Genomic DNA, 22,505 nt, shown 5'->3' with positions numbered 1-22,505 from the left:
TGGCTTCCCACCACATTATTTCAACAAGCCTTTCATAATGGGAACACTTGCCATAGTGACATATAACCCTGACTGAGAGCACCTAATACTGACAATAAAGTATACACACTTAAATCAGAGCAGCTGACAGTCTGGTTGTTCAACTAACGCAGCAGAAAGAATACATGTTTAAGCATGACAGGGAGTGAGGAATACCTTTCCTAACTACTAGCATGATTAATGCAAGGTGATTACAGCACCTAAAAAGCTTCACATTTAATATTACATAGCTATGCAATTATAACCAGGTACCCTGGCAAAGATGCTAGCAACCTATTTCCTATATCACATTTCTGTAATTACACCTTTACACCCATAGAAAATGCCTTTAATATAAAAACCCATATTAATCCTTTCTCACCCTAGATGTCGACCTAATCGTCAACTGTCCAAGCTATAAAACAAAAGTTTCAGCGTTAGGAAGGCTTGAAACAGTTCCTAATCCCTTGAGGGATTATTGACTCAGCATCACCAGAGACTTAGGCTGGGAACTTTCCAACTCCTTGGGGGGTGCCTTTGCTACTTCTGCAGCATTACACCCGCGCAATTGCTTCAATTTTGCAGTGGCTCCCCCCGCCGGGGGTATCCGAATACCAGAAAATTAACTGGTTTCTACCAAGAATGGGCTAGGGCCTGCAGGACATTATGGGATGCTCTCCCAGGTGTGTGCATATCATAGTAGCAGCTCCCCCAATGAGAACTGCATTGGATCCCCCTGCAGGTAAGATGCCTCTTGCTGTGATTTTCCTTTTCCTTGGGGTGCCCGGTCACACCCAGACACCCTGCATGCCTTTCTTGCATTGGAGAGCACCTCAGGGAGCCCACCCCTGTCCTCTCTCAGCGGCTCCCTATGTGGCCAGCATCCTCATGTGCTGCTGCAGGAGCCAGCCCTTTATTCTCTCTCTCGCTGCAGGTGAGTGCGAAGGCACTTCCCCCTCCCGTCTCCAGCCATCAGGTGTCAGGCATGGGGTCCTGGGCCCCTGTCCAGCTTCATGGCTTACACTTAGTTGGGACCCATGGATAGGATCCTAGGCCCCTAAGGTACCTTCACTGGGGGCGAGGCGGCGCTCGCCACCTTCATCTTTGTTGGGCCCAGAGATGGAATCCTGGGCCCCTTAGGCAACTTCACAGGAGCGCAACGGTACTCCCTGACTTTACCTTGCTCCTGGGGCGCCCAGGGATGGGAGCCTGCGTTTCTCGACACTTTTTCAGGGAGCGCAACAGCACTTCCCAACTTCTGCCACTTCTCTGGGGCCACTTGATGGGAATGGCTCTCCCCAGCTTTGTCTTTTTCTGGGGCAGCTCCCAAGACCTGACCCACCCCGGGGGCACATCGAAGACCGGCGGCAGAGCACCACTCACTTAGCTGTTGGTCCGATAGAGGTCAAATGTTGTCTACCTTCTGGGGGGCATATCTCGGCCCCCTGTTGTGCCAATTTTGACGATCTTGGCCTCTTCTCACTCCTGGTGGCCAGCCCTACCCACTGGGAGCAGTCTCCTTCTGCCTTCTGGTCTGCCAGAGGATGTACTCAGCAGGGAACAGGTTTCACTGGCTCTTTGCGCCAGCCTTTCACTGGGTTTCCTCATCTGGGCTTCTCTCCTTGCGCAGAAACCCAGGATTGCCCTCACTAATCCTAGACTCCCTCAGAGGCATAGTCCAGAGTCTGGGGAGTAGTCAGGGGTTCCTCTTCCACCTACCCATGGCGTCAGCCCCCAGTACCAGTACCAGTGTTCCTCAGCCAGACCACATCACAGAGATAGTTCCTCTTCCTGTGTAAAACCTTTTAAGGAGGGGCGAAGGGTGTTCGCAGGAACGCACCTCTGCTCTATCCTGCAGTGCCACATCACCTCTCTGCCCCTGATCCCTCCTTCCTGCAGGAACCTCTGGGATACTTCAAGATGGAGTCATCCAGGGGTCCCAAGCCACATGGTCTGTGAAAAATCCTGCTTCTCCAACTTGCTGGCATCACTGCCCAGGCCTGGAGCAGGCCTGGTGCCTGCCACCAGGTGACTGCTGCGGATTGATGTCCCGGGGAATGCTTGCTGTGAAGGGCTAGGTCTCTGATGCATCATCTTGGGAAGGAAAGTAATTAATCCAGCTTGCCAGGGTCACACCAGGCCTGGGCTCTGGTTTTGAGCTGAGTCAAAGGAATATGACATTTATCGATGACCCATAAGCAGTACAGATATGCTTGTGGACATAGAAAATGGTTCTTTTCACACAAGTTACAATGTATTTTGTCTAGCGCTTGTAGGCCCAATGGAACAAAAACTACCCGTATGTCTCCTTTTCTATAAGAGTATAATGGAGTGTTCCTACAGCGAAACAGTAAAGCACATTGACTATCCCTTACATATGTATCCCCACATTATAAGGCCTTTTCTATGTCACCACCCAACTTTGCATAGTCCCCTCTACACCATTCTATTTGTACCAAGCTCCTGGGCTGCAAACTAAAGGAATCTCGTCCGCACAGCCCTTGCAGGGGTGCACACCCATGTCCAGTTGTAACCACTCCAGTGCCCCTTACCATGGCTGCAGTGCAGCGACCTTATCTCCCAAGGCTGACACAAGTGGAAAACACATGCAGCCCATCTTACCATGAGGTTAGAGTGGGTGAGTCCCAGCTTATGAGGCTCTCCCCCAGTAAAAGCTAAAAAATCAGGTGATGAAAAGCAAAAAATCCGGGCAGCTCAGATGGTCAGAACAACCTTCTCACAATCACATATGCCCTCATTACAAATGGTCAAATAAGCAGTGATGGCCCATGCAGGTAAACACAGTGGGGGATGATTGCAGTGGAAATTGATGGAATAGGTCAAATAAATAAAACCACTTACCGACTCCACGATGTGGCAAGCGCAAGGTAAGTGGTTTTATTTATTTATTTATTTTATTTTACCTATTCCATCGTTTGACACTTCCACCCCCCCCCCCCCCCCCCCCACCCTTGCCACGCCACGCTTACCTTCACTGGCCACAACTGCAAATAAGTTCAAAGGGACTAGTGAAATAAATTCCAAGTGCAGTTCAATTACAGCTGTGCATAGTTCCCCATATATGGGACCTCGGACTGGTAAAATAAGATCCCATGTTCAAATGCACTTTAAAAAAAAACAAAAAACGATGGAGAAACACCCCCTCCTTTACAGTCCCAGCAAGTCTTAGGATGTTTATCACCCTCAAAAGGGAGTCATACCAGCTGTTTGGCAAAAGTACCCAATTGTTTTCCATGGTGCAAAAGGAAGTTGAGGAAAATCTGATGAGCAACTATTTTTGTTAGTTTACACAAACATCCAGGGCTAACCATCCCTTGGAACACTCATTTCCTACCCCATGAATTGATTAATGAACGGAGACGGGTTTATGCCTTCTAAGAATCCATTTGTTAATTGCTGACAAGTATTACTGAATACAATTCAATGATAAACACGCATTTACAAACAAATTTACCTTTGTGAATAAGCCAATACACATTTAGTGGAAAAAAACACATGTCTGGGGTACTTCAACTGGAGATTTCACCCACTGGAAGTAAACAAAGTTCCCTGGTGAAATACTGTACAAAACGCACCTTAATCAGCAAAGACAACCTGATTCCTGCATGCTATTCCCAAAAAGTTGTAACTCCAATTTATTCCCTCTCCTCCTCCAGAATCAAAAGGATTAATTTGGTCATTATTTCCAAGGGGGAGAGGGTGTGGAATAACGGGTATAATAGGGTGCCACTTGTGATGGGACCTTAGTGTGTGTAACTCACAGAAACAAAAGAACACGATGAGCAGACATGTTTGTATCCGGCTTTCGGAAGAACCATGGCTGTAATTATTACATTTTGCCCTACTGCGCCATGGAGCAGTTTAAATAGCCCCGGAAAAAGACATGCAGCGAGGGTTTGTGTAATTATTTTTTGGTACACTGCCTGTGAAAGGGTTTCTGATTCTGAACCCACAACCAGCATTCAGGCACTTGTGTCCATATATAAAGAAGGATAGAGTCTTATAATAAATTTGACATGCAGACTAGGCTGTGTAGCAGCTCCTGTATAGGTCTGTGAAAATCGGACCCACAAATAGGAGCGCCATATGGGAGTTCGGGGTAGAAGATGCACAAGCATTCATTATTTTGTTTTTTTGTATCAATCCATTTATAGTTGCTGTAATGTGACGTCTCCTTATGGTGTCATAAGGGGGTCCTGCAAATCACAAGCAATAACTATACAAAAAGATTATTATTATTAAGAACTGGACTGAGCTATTCCTTCATGAACTAATGGTAATTAATACACAGATCAGCTTGTGGAAGAAATCAAGGTGAGGTTAATTTTATTTATTTACTGGTCATTATGTAAGCACTGATTATTGTATACAGAATAAGGAAGCCTCTTGCAAATTAAAATGACACCATAATCTGTGCTATATAAAGCATTAGTCCATAAGACAAAACCGTTCCAGAGGGGCAGAGTTGACAGGTGGCTTATAACAACCCCAAACTGTACTTAATGGATGTACATTATTCTGTATAATACCAATATGACAATAGGTATGCTACTTTGGAGGCAGCCTCTAGTTACATTGTAGTAATTAAAATTATGAAGGTTTTAGCTTCTACTCTGCCATTTGAGGTGCTTAGGCTTTTTTAAAGTTTTGCCTGCACATCGCTTATGTTGTGCTTGCTAAATCTATTGTATTTAATAGAAATCTTGAAAGGGGCTTACATTCTGCCCCCTTGCTTTCCATTGGTTCATGTGCTTGCCACTTACTTTTCCTCTGTTTCTAGCTGTAGCATACTATTTCCTGTTGTTCCTCATATTTCTTCTCTTGTGCTTCTCTTATCCGTTTCGCATCACTGAAGTACTGTTTCCATCCGCTTTTGTGGAACTCGTTTGTCAAGGTTTTGCCTGCACAGTGCTTATGCTGTACTTGTTTTTATATTTAAAGTGCTGGCATTCTGTATAATCCTAGCCATGCTCTAAACCAGCACTGTTCATTTATTTTGCCTTTATTCTCCTCAACTCACATCCCAGCCCTTCCCCCTGTAGTGTGGACAAATTACAGGAACACCATCATAATCAGTAAACGATGACAGTGTCCGCAAATAGATGTGCAAACCACTGTTAGGATACAAGCTTTCAAGTGAACATGCCGGTACTCCATCTGTCCGCTGACACTCAGCTGTGCACTCTATATTGTCAGATGACAACATCAATTAAAAGTGAAACTACAGCCCACTAGCCCAGCATGTTTACAGTTGTTACATTTTTTTTCGCATCATGTGTGTTGTGGCGGTGAAGGAAGGATGTTGTGCTGTTATATTTTTAAGCCAGAGTTTCTGCTGTTCACAAGGGACAATGAATCATACACATGTAAATCAGTCCATAGAAATTTTCCATAAGAACAATGAGGATTACAAGCTGCAGTAATCATTTCATCCAGTTGTCATTATAATTTAAGTGTCTAGTCTGGAGAAGCACAAACTCAAGATTTAAAACGTATCTCTGTGGTTGGGGATGGCTTTACTTAGAAGTATGAATTTCTATCTGAACAAATATTTCTTAGCAACATAACGAATATGAAAGACTAGGGGTAAAGCAGCTGTCTCCGGCTCAGCGCCAAAGATCTGGAACTCTCTCCCCCTGGAAATACGTAGAATCTCCTCCAAGGTTGCCTTCAAATTGGAAGTAAAAAGATTCCTTATGAACAAGTTCTTACCTTAATAGGCTGATAGAACGTCTGCTCTAATGCGTTGGACCTACACTTTTAAGCCCTGCGCTGGATGCTATTTCTTTTTTTCCTCTCCCTCGATGCACCTGCTCCCCCCATCTCGCAATATACCAGTTATTTTCTAATTATTTTGCTGACCCCTTGTACCTGTAACCATTCTTGTCCTGTGAGTTCTATTTTTTTGTGATTCTGTCTGTATTCCTATTTGACACATGTACTGCAACTGCTAGCTTCATTTTCCCACAATTGTAAAGCGCTCTGATATCCCTCGGGAGCATGTTCGCGCTATATAAAACTTTATAAATAGATAAAAAATAATTAAAAAATAGCGCATGGCTGCCCCAACATCGGGGCCTCCCAGTGCTCCCCGACAGATGACCAGGGAAAATTATGAAAGCCAGATAAAAAGACAGTCAGGTATAGTCAGTTTCTAAGAGCCCCGGAACAGAAGCGCAGTATGCCCATACACATGAACTAGATGGATGAAAACAGCCAGGTTTTAATCTGCTTTTGAAATGCCCAGTTATCTTGTGTGCTGCATGCCATGAGTGAAATAGTATCCACAGGGCAGGGGCCAGAGACCTAAAGGAGCACCCTCCCACTCTGCTTCTGTGCACCCTAGAGGTGCTGGCCAGATACAGGTCTGCGAAGCGTAGTGCTCGCGTTGGGACATACAATGTGCAATATCTGGGAGCCCTAGCCATGTAAGGGCTTATGGGTGGCACAGAGAGTTTTAAACTGAATTCTCTGTTTGATAGGCAGCCAATGTAGACGGTGCAGGCGATGGGAGGTGTGACAGTGCTTAGGGAGGCAAAAAGAATGCGGACGGCCGCATTCTGTGCCCTTTGGAGTCTCTTCGTAACAGTTTTATTAACGCCCAGCAGAGGCCCATTACAGTAGTCGAGTTGTGACAGAATCACTGATTGAATAATCACTTGTCGGGTGGAAGCGTTGAAAAACCCCAGAATGGGTTTCAGGCCACGTAGGTGGCCAAAGCAAGTGCCTGCCACATTTTTGTCATGGAGCTCGAAAGAGAGGGAATTGCCATCAGGACCCCCAGATTCTCAACTGCCCATTCCGGTTGGGGAGACGGGCCCAGTGCCGCAGGCCACCACTGATAGTCCCATTTATGGGAATCCCTGCCTACCCGAATTACCTCCGTTTTTGAGGAATTAGGTTGAAGATAGTTATCTGCCATCCAATCTGAGATGGCTAGGACATCTTCACAGAATTTTAGTTGGTCTTGGGCTGGGTTATTAGTGAAAGTGAAAATCAATTGTGTGTCGTCTGCGTATGATATTATGTTAATCTTCCGGGCTTTAGCCAAAAGAGCGAGAGGGCGGATGTACATGTTAAACAACGTGGGGCTTAGAGCAGAGCCCTGGGGGACCCCACAGTTGAGGGAGTGAGTACTGGACAGAATGGAGGGGCATGGATCTGAAAGGAGCGATCAGATAGAAAAGGAGCAAACCAGGCCCAGGCCCTACCACTGACCCCGATCTCCCCGAGTCGATGGAGCAAGATCACATTGGAGACAATGTCGAAGGCCACACTCAGATAGAGTAAGATCAATGCTGAGGTGTTGCCCATGCCCAGCGATGTCCTCAGCTGCTCTGTAACTGCCAACAGGGTTGATTCCGTACTATACTTAGGCCGGAATCCATTTTGTGACCTGTCCAAAATCTCATTGACTTCCAAATACTTGGTCAAGATAATATTAACACAGGATTCCATTACATTGGCCAAGTACGGAAGTAGAGAAATTGGGCGGAAATTTTCCGGCGGAGATGCGTCCAGTGCTGACTTTTTCAGTAGGGGGACAACCTTGACATGTTTCCAAGATTTGGGAATTACTGACCACTGGAGCGATCTATTGATAAATTCCCAACCCTCAAACAAAATACAGTCCTGGAATTTCCTAAAGGTGTCTGATTTTACTGGATCATCAGGAGAGCATGATTTCACTTTTGCAGCCAAAGTTTCCAGTTCTTTAGAGGACATAGATGGTAGGTCTTGTAGAGAGTAGGATAGATCAAGTGAACAATTAGGCGGCCATGAATTAAAGACAGCCCTTCTGGAGTCGAGAGTGTTGTAGATACACTCAACTTTGTTGATGAAGTAGCGTGCCAGAGATTCGCATTGCAGGTTAATAGATATTATGTTGTTAGTTCATACCGGAGGTTTTGTCATGTCATTTATAAGGGAGAAAATGGTTTTGGAAGGGTTGGGAGTCGATGTGATCAAGTTAGCGTAGAATGCGGTTTTGGATTTTTGTATGAGTTTGTGGTAGGCTTTAATGGCCTGCTGTAGGTCTTTTTAGCTATGGGGTCATAGGTACTCCTCCAGGTACGTTCCAGAGTTTTACAGCGTTTTTTTTCCATCACCAAGGTCTCGTTATACCAAGCGTGCAAATGTGTGCGCTTTGCACAGGTTAGTTTCTTAAGGATACAGTGGTCAATTGAGTTGTTAATCAATACCCTGTATGCTCTATCCGCTTCTTCCAAGTCGGTGGGCCAGTCGAGCGGAATGATTTTAGACTGGACACAAAGCTAGGTGCGTCCAGTTTATGCCAGGGACGTTTCATAGAAGGCAGGTGAGAAGTCTGCAGGGGGGCACCAGCTAGACCAAGACACAGATGAATAAGAAAATGATCAGTCCAAGTTAGTGAGAGGGGAACGTGGACTTTGAGAGACCGAATATTGGTAAATACTGGATCCAATAGATGGCCTGCGAGATGTGATGGGCCCTCCACTAGTTGAGTTAGTTGACAGGCATCCATGTCTCTCAGAATGTTGGTAATCTCCTGTGAGTCAAGGCGTTCCAGATGTAGATTGAGATCGCCTATAATGCTAAAGATAGCTGTCTCTAGGGCAAGCATGGATGTAATATGAGCTAAGGCTTCCTGAAAGGCGATAAATGAGAAGGCCAGTGAGATTGAAATTGTGTGATATGATAATTTTAAACAGGGCACATTCACAATCAGAGTGCAGGAATAAGTGATGGAGCAAGGTTCTGCATGTAAAGCGACTTGCTTGGACTCAACCCTCTCGAAATAAACTGTAGTACACTAATAAATATGTTTCGTCTTATTAACAATGCAAAACACAACATTTCTAGTAAGCAGGGGAAGCTTGCATATGTGCTTTAACTAACCTTAACTCGATTAACCCAAAATGGCCGCCGCAACGCAGGAACTTTTCTGCGCATGCGTCTGTCATACTCACGTGGCATGATGTACTTACTACTTTGGTGGGAAAACTTTACTTCTGCGCACTAGAACAAAAGATGGCTGCTCTATGTTTTCATGCACTAACGCTTGCATTGCAGCTTTTACTAAATTGTTCGTTCTGCTTAATTTTTTATGCTGTAGTTAAAATAAAGTAATGGAAATAGAGTAAAGTGGTATACAGCGCATACATTTATTCTTTGTTTTAAAACTGTTTCTCTTCAACTTTTCTATTAGCTTGTATTTGGGCCTGATATAATCTTGCTGCACTGCATTTTGAAAGATTTGAGTCTGCGCACAAGACTCCAAGAATCCTCGAGCCATGGCATTGAACCTGTGCCAGTGACTGTCTTGCCTGAAGATGCGTCTGGGAAACACACCCTTCGACCTCTCAAGAGGAAGTCAAATTGAACATTGTACATACAATGTATTTGTTATTGAAATATCCATTGTCGGGTGGAATAAAAGTGCATGGGAAAATAAAATATTTGGCGGGGAACATTGATCTGAATATTGAAGAGCATGACTTCATAACTGATATGGTGTGATGACCTCTCCTCGTCTTTTGACCAATCAAATTAAGGGAATACACACATTTGCAACATTGAGGGGTGGTACACTGCCCTGGAAAATCGTACATCTAAGGTAGGCTTTGCTAGTTAGATTGTCCGACTTGTCCGAATAGCTGACCTGTCACTGACCCAACGCACTCAATAGGCAATCGAGAACAGAGGTGCTGGCGGAGCACTCTGTCAGAAGAATCGATAACCCAATCAGGGTTCTGGGAAGGAGTTCGATAACCCAATCGGGTTCTTGAGGGAGAAGATTTGCTAACCCAATCGGGGTCCGTCTGTTAGCTGCAGAGAGGTGTGTGACGCTGGCGTTGCACTTTAGCTGTTGGTGCCGGTCCTCACCTGCGGTGGTCGTGTCCTGATCCAATTTGGCCCGTACCTATCCTGATTCTGGTCTGTATCTTTTCTATCCTGTTGGCACCTGCACTATCGGGGGTCCTTTCCTTTATCCCAGCCCGTGGCCAGGGATGGTCATCACACCAGCCTCGGTAAATATAAAGTTGCGAGGGTATGACATTGTGTTGTTTCCCTTTTCTTTCCCTTCCTATTTTTCAATGTTTAAAGAAAGTCTCATAATATTTTCGCATAATTTTGCTTTGATTCTATTCTTTCTAATTGATCAAGCTCTGATTGATTTAGTATGGACTCTAACATTTAAGAAAATATTTAGATAAAGCAATTAAATCTTTCCCGAGTCAGTGGTTATTTTAATGAGTGGAAATGTTTATTTACTACCTATTTTCTTGCTAACTCCCTTGATCCCTTAGGACTCTAGGTACCGGAGACTAGAATTGGTAAGTCAAGGTATAGGTCCTAAAAGGTTAAAATTAAATCACTGTTTAAGCGTAGGTTTACCTGATCAGAGTGTGTTTGTGTTTATGGGCCCAGGTTAGTATGGTAAAAATTCTGAGCAGGTGAACCCGCGCTCTATCATAAGCAGATTTAAGTATCACAGCTAGCCCGCCTCCCCTGCCATTAGGTCTATTCTGTGTGAGCATCGAGTAGCCTGTAGGGAGAGCCAGGGCAGGAATTGCCACAGATTTATTTGTTAAACAAGTTTCTGTGAAAAAAAGTATATCCAGTGAGGAATCATGAAGAAGATTAAATATTTCTTCATGATGTCTTACAAGAGACCTGCAGTTAAGGCTGTAAATATTTACGTTTGTAGAGCTGGAGGCCTCAAGAGAGGCCTCAGAGTCCGCCTTGGCTCTGAACCCACAATTATTGCACTGCATTTGGGAGATGTCTGGGTGCCAATGATGATCAGCACAGGGCACTTTGGCTTGCAAGGTGAGCAGGTGCTCCTGGGGGTAGATATATCTCAGTGGGAACCCAGGACCTGAGGTCCTGGTTCCTGGCGACGTACAGGCACGGACGGGTGCAGATTCCCGCACCAGAGGCGCGCCCCTAGCGCAAGCCCGCTGTGCGTCTGGGCAGGCAGGCAGATTAAGTAGAGGTTTGCAGGGAAAGCTCCCGCCTCCGCCGCCACCCGGAAGTGCTTCACCCTCAGAGGGCCGGACAGTGGTCTGAAAACGGCCTCCACTCAACCGGCACATACCGTGGTGGACCGGGGCTAAGACCAGGGTGCTAGTGTGGGGAAGTAGAGCAAATCACGGGGACAACGAGAAATGCCAGTAAGATCAGAGTTTTGTTAGATGGCACATTAAAATCGGAACAGTGAAGGTTAAAACAAGATTTGCTGTTACTGCGTAGCTAGCGCCTCACCAAACTGGTTCGTCCACTGCGCGTCTGAGCAGGCATGCAGATTAAGTAGAGGTTTGCGGGGAAAGGACCCGCCTCCGCCGCCACCCGGAAGTGCGTCACCCTCAGAGGGCTGGACAGTGGTCTGAGAATGCCCTCCACTCAACCGGCACAAGCCGTGGTGGACCGGGGCTAAGACCAGGGTGCATTTGCAGGGAAGTAGAGCAAATCACTGGGACAACGACAACTGCTGGTGCTCTACCACACCAGATACACTACACATTATGCCACTCCACTCTACACCACTCCACCTGCAACAATCTACTTCACTCTTCGACCCACCACTCCTTTCTGCAACCATTTTACAATGCTCCATTTCACTCCACTCCACGGCATGCCACTCCGCTTTACGACATACCACCTCACTCTACGACCCTCTGCTATAACACATGCTACAACACTCCACTGTATGCCACTTCACTCCACTCTACACCACTCCACTCTATTCTGCCCCACTGTACTTTTCACTCTTCCACTCTTTGCCCCTCCAATTCACACAACTTGCCCCACTCCAATCCAATCTATCCCACTCAAATCTACCACACTCTACCCCGATCTCCCTACTCCAATCCAATCCAATCTACCCCATTTTACGCAATCTACCCTAATCCACTCCATTTAAATCTACCATAATCCACTCCAGTCCAACGTACTCCACTCCACATTACTCCACTCCACCCACTCCAATCTAACCCATGCCACACACATCAACCTCACTCCAATCTACCCCACTCCACTCCACCATACCCCACTCCACTCCAGTTTACCCAACTCCGCTCTTAACCACTCAATCTACCTCACTAAAAATCAATTTACCCCAATCCACCCCACTCCAATTACCCCAATCCACTCCACCCCAATCTAACCCACTCTACTCCAATTTACCCCACTCCAATCTACCCCTATCTATCCCACTCCACTTCATCTACACCAATCTACCTGATTCTTTCTCCAATCTACCCTGCTCCACCCCAATCTACCATACTCCATTCCACACTACCCCACTCCACTCCAGGCTACCCCATTTCACACACCAAACTGCCAGGCTCTGCTTCAATCAATCCCACTCTACTCTACCCCACTCCACCCCAATCTTCTCTACTCCACCCAATTTACCCAAATCTACCCCACTGCAATCCACCCAATCTACTCCACTCTGACTTAATATACCCCACTCCACTCTCTCACAATCTTGATCCAGCGCACAGCCGATCTGAACGCTGTCGCACTCTCCTCTTTGTTGAGCGGCCGCCATCAGCCCAGGCGTGCTCGCTGAACACGCCCACTTTAGGCCACGCCACCCCGCCCGCCTATTTCCACGCTGAAAACTAGCGTCCTTCACAATTTCCTGACCCAGTCTTGAGGCGGAAGCCGGGAGCAGGTGGTACGAATCACTTTGCATTTCCGTGTTTTTAAAACCTTTGTGTGGTGTCACTTACTCTGTAATTTTAAAGCTATTGTGCCAACAGTAAATCCTGATCCAGCGCACAGCCGATCTGAACGCTGTCGCGCTCTCCTCTTTGTTGAGCGGCCGCCATCAGCCCAGGCGTGCTCGCTGAACACGCCCACTTTAGGCCACGCCCCGCGCTAGAAAAGTGCATGCACAGGAAGCGCAGTGGACGAGCGCAGCGGGAGCGCCGTTTGCGCACTGAAGGCGCGCCTAAGGCAGGCCCGTCTGCGCCCGTCCGCGCCAAGACCGCGACAGGCGCAGGAAACTCTGCCAAAATCACCACGCACATCAGGTACCTTCCTAGCGACCTCCACCTACTACGTGGTAAGAACAATTGCTCCTGCAAACTTGATATGTCTAACCTTACCGGCTTATTCAGCTGCAAACTCTGCCGTTGGTCTTCCATCAAAACCCCAGCCCACGTGCACGCTCCCATACCCCTCCCCACTGCTAGCCAGCCGCTCTTTAAAGGCGGGCTTATAAATGCCCGCTCTATGTGTAAGCATAGCCAAGACATACGAGACCTCGTTCTTGACTCAGACCTTGACTGCCTCCTGATAACTGAAACCTGGCTAACGGAAGACAGCAATCCAGACTTAGCCATTGCCCTCCCTCCGGGTTTTTCCATATTCAGACAAGACAGACAGAAATGGAGAGGTGGAGGAGTTGTAGTAATACTGAAAAATAGTTACACCTGTCACACCTTTAACTTGGACCCCTTAAAAGACACCGAAGGACTTGGTTTCTCAATTAAACTCAACGATTCCTCATCCTTCTCAGGTGGCCTGATCTATCGCCTACCCGGTAATGCCTCCAGGTTCCTAGACACATTGAGCGACTCTCTGGGTCATCTTTTACTTAGATACCCACATTTCACCCTACTCGGGGATTTCAACTTACATCTTGAGTCCAAATCCGACCCACAGACAAACAATTTTTGACAGACCCTAGAACTATTCAATCTTCAGCAAAGTGTCACACTGCCCACCCACTCATTAGGGCATACACTTGACGGTGTTTGCACCAATTTTCCCCCTCTAACTACCCTACCCCCTGTCCCTTAAATCTGGACGGATCATAGCCTGATCCAGTTCCACATTAGAACCTCACGCCCACAAACCTCCAGCAAGTCCAATCCACATTTTGACAAATCCGTCAACTGGAAAAAGGTTCAAGAAATTCTTACACTTAATCCTATTCCCCAATCTCAGGCCCCCACCTTCAATGGCAACGTTGAACACGACGCAAATCTTTTCCACAACTGGATCTCTCAAGAAATCAGAACTCCGAACCCTCCCAATCGCCCCCGCAGAACAGATAAAAATCCCAAAACCAATGCCCCCTGGTTCACCCCCGACCTAGCCTCATCCCATCTACTGTGTAGAAAAGCCGAACGTAAATGGCGTAGAACGTATGATACTGCTGACCGTCTCGCATATATCCAATTAAGGAATAGTTACCATTTCAATATTAAATCTGCTAAAAAAACCTTCTATGTCAACGCTATTACGGAGTCCAATCAGAAACAAAAAAATCTGTTCTTCATAGTGAAATCGTTCACTCAGCCCAAAGCGCTTCAACCCGAAATCCCCCCATCCCAAGATCTTTGTAACAAAATAGCTGACTACTTTGAGGAAAAAATCAACGCCATACAACAAAATTCCCCCCCCCCCGCAAACTACCCAAGACACAAGCAATTTGTTTCAGAAAGAATCCCCAGGCGGTAGTCTTAAAAGCTTCTCTCCTGTTTCCTTAGATCAAACCAGAGAAGTCATCCTGGCGTGCAGATCTGGTTCTCCTTCCGACCCCTGTCCTCCTAAAATTCTCCACCTACTCATCGACGAGGTGAATCCTATCATTAATCATATCGTTAACTCATCACTTCGCACTGGCTCTGTACCTCGCCTGTGGAAACAGGGTATAGTCAAACCCCTCATGAAAAAAGCCAACAAATCCCCGTCCGACCTCACCAATCTTCGTCCGATCTCGCTTCTCCCAGCTTTGGGGAAAATCACCGAACAATTGGTTTACAGAGAACTCAAACAATATCTTGAAGATCACATTATACTCTATCCTCAACAATCTGGTTTTCGCCCCAACCACTCTACCGAAACAGCACTGATCGAACTCTCAGACTCAATAAAGATGCTACAAGACCAGAAGAAGAATGCCATTCTCATTCTTCTCGACCTCACCGCGGCGTTCAATACCATCTCCCACTCCATCCTGATCAATAGACAGACGGACATAGGGATTTCTGAGGTGGCCCTATCTTGGATAAAATCCTTCCTAACCGACAGATCCCAAACTGTCGCTCTTGGCCCTTACCACTCCAAAGAGAAGAGGGTTTCCTCTGATGTCCCCCAGGGCTCCATCTTGAGCCCCCTCCTCTTCAACATTTACCTCATCCCACTTATATCCCTGATTGAGTCATTCGGCATACCTGTAACATCGTATGCCGATGACACGCAACTCATCGTACCCTTAGAAGATAACTCGACCAAGGCCGAGCTAAACCTCAAAAACTGTCTAAAGGCTGTCTTCCAATGGATAGATACTAACCACCTCAAATGCAACTCCAGCAAGACGGAGATCCTCCCAATTGGAAGAAATACCATCTTCTGCCCAGCCCTCTGGTGGCCGGAAGACTCAGCGGCACCCCCCAGACCGTAACAACTGCAAGGAATCTTGGCGTCCTGTTTGACACAGACTTATCCTTCGACCAACACGTCAGGACTGTAGCGGGCCGATGCTTCGGAATCATAAAATCTCTAAAAAAATTCTTCGACTTCCTACCGCTAGACTCCAGGGCCCTAATAATCTCACGCTTGGACTACTGTAATGGTCTCCTTGCTGGAGCTAAAAAAGCTGCACTCAATAAACTCCAAAGCGTATTTCACACCGCTGCCCGTCTAGTTCTCAAACTGCCCAGAAGATCATCAATATCCGCGGCTCTAAGATCCCTGCACTGGCTCCCACTTCACAAGAGAATACTCTTTAAGATGCTAATTGTCGCCTTTCGGGCTTTCAATAAATCCAGCCTTAAATACCTCACCAGACGCTTCCCCCACTACAACCCGAGTAGATCCCTCCGCTCCTCCCATGACAACCTCATACTACCAGTCAGGTTCAACTTGAAGACAAAAGGTGGAAAAACTCTAAGCTTCTTGGCCACTAAAGCCTGGAACCGCATGCCCAAAAACCTTAGACACCAAACTCAGGAAAAACCCTTCAGAAAACTGCTAAAAACGTGGATTTTTAACCTCCCGGATGACTACACCAAGGCAGCCATCTAATTCCCACAGCCACCACGAAATGTTCTGATCCCCTACCTGGAAATTCAGCGCCATGATGCTCGTTCCGGAGCGACCGCCGCGCTTTACAAATACCCCCACGAAATCACGAAATCACAATCTACCCCACTTCACTCCAATCTAATCAATTCCAATCCACCTCACTCCAATCTACCACATGTCACTGCATTCCATCTACCCAACTCCATTCCAATCTATCCCAATCTACCCCACTCTTCTCCAATCCACTTAATGTACCACAATCTACCCCATTCTAATCTACCCCCTCCAATCCAATCTACCTCAACCCACCCCACTCCAATTAACCCCAATCCACCCCAGTTTAACCCACTCCAATCCAGTCTACCCCACTTCACTCGAATCCACCCCAATCCACTGCAGTCTAACCCAGTCCAACCCACTCCACTTAATCTAAACCAATCTACCAGTTTCCACTCCACCCCAATTTTCCATACTCCACTCCAATCTGCCTCACTCCACTCCAAAATACCCCATTTCAGTCCAATCTACTCAACTCAACTCCAATCTACCCCAATCCACTCCAACCTACCACACTCCACCACATTCTTCCCCTCTCCACCCAGTCTACCCAAATCTACCCCACTACAAACCACCTAATCTACTCCACTCTACCCCAGTCTTCTTACTCCACTCTATTCTCCCACAATCTACCCCACTTCACTCCAATCTGTTCCAGTCCAATCTACTCAACTCCAATACACCCCAATCTACCCACTCCACTCCACCCAATCTACCCAACTCCACTCCAATCTACCCCAATCCACCACACTCAAATTTACCCCGGTCCACCCCACTTCACTCCAATCTACCCAACTCCACTCCAATCTGCCCCACTTCAATCTACCCAATTCCACTCCAATGTACCCCATTCCACCCCAATCTACCTCAATCCAATCTACCCCACTCCAATCTAACCTACCCCACACACACCTACCCAAATCTACACCAGTCCAATCTACCACAATTTACAACACTCCAGTCTACCACAATCTACCCCACTCCACTCCAATCTACCCCAAAGTACCCCATTACAATCCACTCAATCTACTCCACTCTACCCCAATCTACCCCACTCCCTTCTGCCCAATCTACTCCACTCCACTCTCCCACAGTCTACCTCACACCACTCCAATCTACCTGCCTCCATTTGACTGAACTCCAGTCTACCCCAATCTACCCCACTCCAGTCTATCCCACTCCACTTCAATCTACCCCATTCCATCCTTCCACACCAATGCATCCCTATCTATCTCGCGCAGCCCAATCCACAGCACCACAATCCACCTCATCCTAATCTACCCCACCTCACTCCAATCTACCCCACTCCACCCCACCCCTCTATACCCATTTCCACTCCAATCTATCCCAATCTACCCCACTCCACTTCAATCCACCACAATCTACCCCATTTCAATCTACCGCAGTCTAATCCAATCTACCTCAATCCACCTCACTCCAATTTAACCCAATCCACCCCAATCTAACTCACTCCACTCCAATCTACCCACTTCACACTAATCCACCCTACTCCACTCCAGTCTACCCCGGCCTACTTAATCTAGACCTATCTACCAGTTTCCACTCAACCCCAATCTGAAGGAATGAATGCAAATCACATTGAATGTAATGGGTTCATGAGAAAGCAAAGCCTCTGCTCTGGCATTTCTCATAACTCAGACAAAACATAACTGGAAACTTGGTAAAACCAAAAGTTTGTTTATATTCCAACAGTGCGATACTTTCATTCTTAAAACTTGCCCATTCTTAAGGACTGTTAATGCGGGTATCGGGGCAAAGTAGGCAGTTGTTTAGGACCCCACCTTCCGAGGGGCTTCTGGGTAAAATGATTGGAAGACTATCATGACCACTTTTAGTGGCTACCTCCACACCTCTACCTTTACACCTCCTTTATCTATCCCAACGCTCTTTCCGTCTCACCCCAACCTGCCCCTCCCTGTTCAGTTTCTATTTTTCCTCCCTGTACCTCTTCACCTTCTGCTGCCTTGCTCTGACAGCCTCATCTCTCTCTTTATTTCACCTCTTTATCTCACACTTAATCTCTCTATAATGAACATTTCTCCCCGCCTGCTCTCTGCCTTGCCGCTTTCTACCTCACCTGTCCCTCTACCTTATTTCTCACTGTACCTCACATCTCTAAATATGTCACCTTTACCTCACGTCTCACTCCCATCACATAACTTCTCAATTTGCCTCAGCATTCATTCACTACTTCATCTGCCCCTCTCTCTTTCAACATCTTTCCTCTTCCTAGCCCTAACCTCTCACACTTTACTCTTTTTGCCCCTCCCTCTGTCTCAAATTCTGACTCTTTTTCTCAATCATTCATACTTTACTCTTCCATCTCTCTACCCCCTTTTCAATTTCAACAAACCCTCTCTACCTCACTTCTCTCTCTAGCTTGCTCTTTATCCATCCCTCTACATCCCCACACTTTTACCTCTCTTTTTAACTCACTATTTCTACCTCACCCTCTACATCTGGATTTACTTTTCTTTCTCTTCCTCTATCACACCGCTGTTTCTCTAGTTTACCTCTGTCCTCTCTAAAGCTCATCTTTCTTTCTCCCCTTTTCCCTCCCTCTATCCTTAACTCTGCTTTTGTAGTCTATTTACCTAACCTGTATAACTACACCTCATCTTTCATTTCCTACTCTCTCTACCTTCTATCTATACTTCCTTACTACCTCACCTCTCTATATGTTTATAGCGAACTCTCTCCTCTAAATGTGACTCACCTCTCTTTCAATCTTACCTCTCCTTGATCTCAGTGTACCCTGTCCCACTCATTCATTTACATTTCCTTCTCTATATCTCCAGTTATCATTCCCTGTCTACTTGGCTCTGAAACCTTACCTGTTTCTCTACTTCTCATTATCTGCCTGTCTTTTTCTCTCTCTGCCTGTCTGTTCTTTATGGCTACCTCATTTTCCTTTCTTCACTCTGTCTCGTCCTATCTGACCTTATCTCTGTACCTCATCTCTCTCTCTGGCTTTCTTCAACCTCTACTTAATGCCTGATTCTGATGCGGTTTGGAAAGCTTCCTGACCGAATCAGTTCGGAAATGGTTTCCGACCCACTTGGAGTGGGAGAGTCCGACCGACAGAGTACGATGCATCCAGATGCTTCCAAATACGATTTGGTTGGGCTCCCAATGACTTTAATGGGAGCATATGTTCCTAACCACATCATAATTGGGCCCTGGTCCAGAAGACACATTCCCAAGCCGATATGGAAGGAGCAAATGCTGTTAGGAGGCTTTCCTACCTGCATCGTAATCGGGCCCTAGGTGGGAATGCTGTCCTAACCGCATCAGAATCAGGCCCTTAATGTTTCATTCAGTATGTACCATCTCTTTACCCTACGGTCCTTCTCCAGTCTCCTGCCACCTTCCCTTTCTCTTTCTTAACAGAGCTAGGGGGCACTCTCTAGCCACATGTTGTACATATAGAGAGAGGGGACAAAAAAGAGGAAGAGTGGACTTCTTTGGAGCAGTGGTTTGATTTTAACTTGTACTGTGAGAACACCAATAGTAAAGATGGTTAATTTGTGATTACAAATATCTGGCCATCAAAGATATAATTTCAAGCACTATATGCATATGTCTAATTATACTATTATGCACATGCCCACCTGACATCCACAAGTCACCTTTTTTACAACAGTAGGAACAGACTGAGTGGTATATTACCTAATATATCACACAGCGCAACAACCAAATTTGCTGTGCTGCTTTGTATGAAAGGGAGAAAGTAGGTCAGTGCCATATCTACTAAGATATGCAAAAAGAACAATTGATGGATGGAATGCTGAACAATGTCAGACATTCACCCCAGTACAGAGATCAGAGCCTAAATACATCGTTTTTTTAATCACCATGACATTCTAGTTTGGACCCAGCCATATGCAAATCAGCCTTGACTCTGCATCCCCTTGGAAACAGTCTAGCCCAAACAGCCTGGCCAGGCCCTTTGTGGACAGGAAACACACAACCTGGGACTGATTTCAGGGTATCACCCTTTATCAGCAAGGCTAGCTTGACTCCAGTGGCATGGAGAGCACGGGACCCAAGTCTGGGCATACCCGTCCCACTCGGCGTGACAAATGCAAAAAAAAAACAATTGATGGACAGAATGGTAAACAATGTCAAACATTCACTCCCAGTTTAGAGATCTGGGCCTACATCCATTGTATTTTTGCTGCTCACCATGCCATTCCTGGCTGATGAAGGATGCTTGTTTCCAGCCCAGAGAGGACTTGGCCTGGCAGTTCAGCCTGGACAGATCCAATTGGGAGCAGGGTCAAGACTAATTTGCATATGACTGGGTCCAAACTAGGGTAGCCTTATGAGCAAAAAAACGATGGATTAAACCAAGATATGTGACTGGTGGAGAATGTTTGATTTATTTAGCATTCTGTCCATCATTTGATCTTTTTGCTTTTGTTCCCCTAAGTGGCAAGGGTATGCCCAAACATGGGCCCCATGCTCCATGTGCCACTGGATTCAAGCTAGCCTAGATGATGATGGGTGATACCCCGAACCCTGTTCCAGGATGCTTGTTTCTGGTCCAGGGAGGACCTGGCTTGGCAGTTCAGACTGGACTGTTCCCATGGGGAACAGGTTTAAGACTAATTTGCATATGGCTGGGTCCAAACTGGGGTGGCATTTTGAGCAAAAAAATGATGAACTAAACCAAGATCTGTGACTGGGGTGAATGTTTGATTTGTTCAGCATTCCCTCCATCATTTGTTCTTTTTGATATCCACTAAGATATGGCACTGCTGCTGTCATCCCCTGTGCTTGCGTACTTTCTAAATGTCTAAATGCCTAGCAGTATGCACACAATGCTTATATCATAGTGCAAAGGTGCCTGCACCGTTTTAGCATAGGTTTTGTACTGGAAGGATACCTAAACATAGATTAAAAGATTTCTCACTTTGTATGTGTGCTGTACAGTACAACACATATGCAAAGTTAGAAATGTTTTTAGAAATGGTAACTTTTTTACATCTTTGTCTTCCTCTAGGAAGCACACCTTTTTGGTGCAAAGCCCGGACTATAAATGTTAGTAGAAAACCATGCATGGCTGCATTGAAATACCTATGCATCACCAATGGCATTACTCCTTGCCGCAAAGTGATATATTGCGTTATTTTAGAGCTACTTTCCACGTTATGCACAGGAAATAAATCCCAAGTAAACACTTCTTCAGAGAAGTGCAGGACTTTGCACTAGCACAAAGTATTGATAAATTTGGCGATTAGTTCCATATTAAATATTTTTGTTGCAAGACAACAAATTAGATCCAAGCACAACAAGAAATGGCTTTATTGATGCCGGTTCAAACTTTCCATTGGTCCAAGGAGATTCCGGGCAGCTTAAATATTCAGCAGTTTTTTCGTACTCACGTTTCCAAAGGGTTTGATATAATTCTGTATTGTTTGACATCATGGAGGACTGAACATGCTTAACACAACTAATATATTCAATATTGTTGTGAACGTAGAGGGGTAGGGAGTGCTCGAAAATATGTCTTGCTCTTGGTCCTATAGTCCATAAAATAGCAGTGACATCTGATTCAGGTGCTTTAAAACACATACACAAAACAGATTCCTCTAGTCGACGTGCTGCAAATGTTGTATCAACTGTGCGTCTTTCATTGCTGTTGCGTAGTGGGAGGACCTGATTTGACAATGCCTTTTAGTCTGTTGTTTTTTCAATTCCGTACATTGGACCACATTTATACAAATGTCCGTCGATGTAGAGTCAAACTTCTGAAAAACTTTTAATACACATGACATCTCAAGGTATTGTTGTTTCAAGAGAGCAGCCTTTACTCCCTGGATGCCAATTGGTCAGAATTAATTAATTAGAAGAGATCATCCCTCGAAAGACTCTGAGAGGGTCTGACTCGACATAAACAGTGCACAATCGCAAACTGTCCCCTGTGTGCCTGCTGCAGCTGCTATTATGTCTGTTTATATACATTTCTCTCAGATCACCCTCTCATAACCCCAGCAGCCTGAGTGATTAATGTAACAACAATGTAGATAGCAGGTTCTGACGCTGGGTGCAGAGGAACACAGTAGCGTCGTCGCTGGGTTTTTGTTGCAGATTTCTGCATGGCGTGGATTCCAATGCTGTACAGTGTGAAACATAACCTAGAGCTCGTGGAACACTGTCCTACCTCCCGATACCCCATTTCCCAGGGAAACCAGGCTGGTCCAGCATCATTTTGAATTTTATTTCAACCTTTTCAACAGACTGATTGCCTCTGTGTTGTCTAATGGCGATGCGGCCCCCGGGGGAAGTAAAGTCGCCGACTAATCTTTCCCTGGGGTTTTCGAGGGATAGGCCGGAAGGACACAGCTGTTAGAGTT

This window comes from Lissotriton vulgaris, chromosome 1_1 (genome assembly GCF_964263255.1).
Source record: "Lissotriton vulgaris chromosome 1_1, aLisVul1.2, whole genome shotgun sequence".
Taxonomy (NCBI): Eukaryota; Metazoa; Chordata; class Amphibia; order Caudata; family Salamandridae; genus Lissotriton; species Lissotriton vulgaris.
This window is presented reverse-complemented; position numbering follows the sequence as displayed.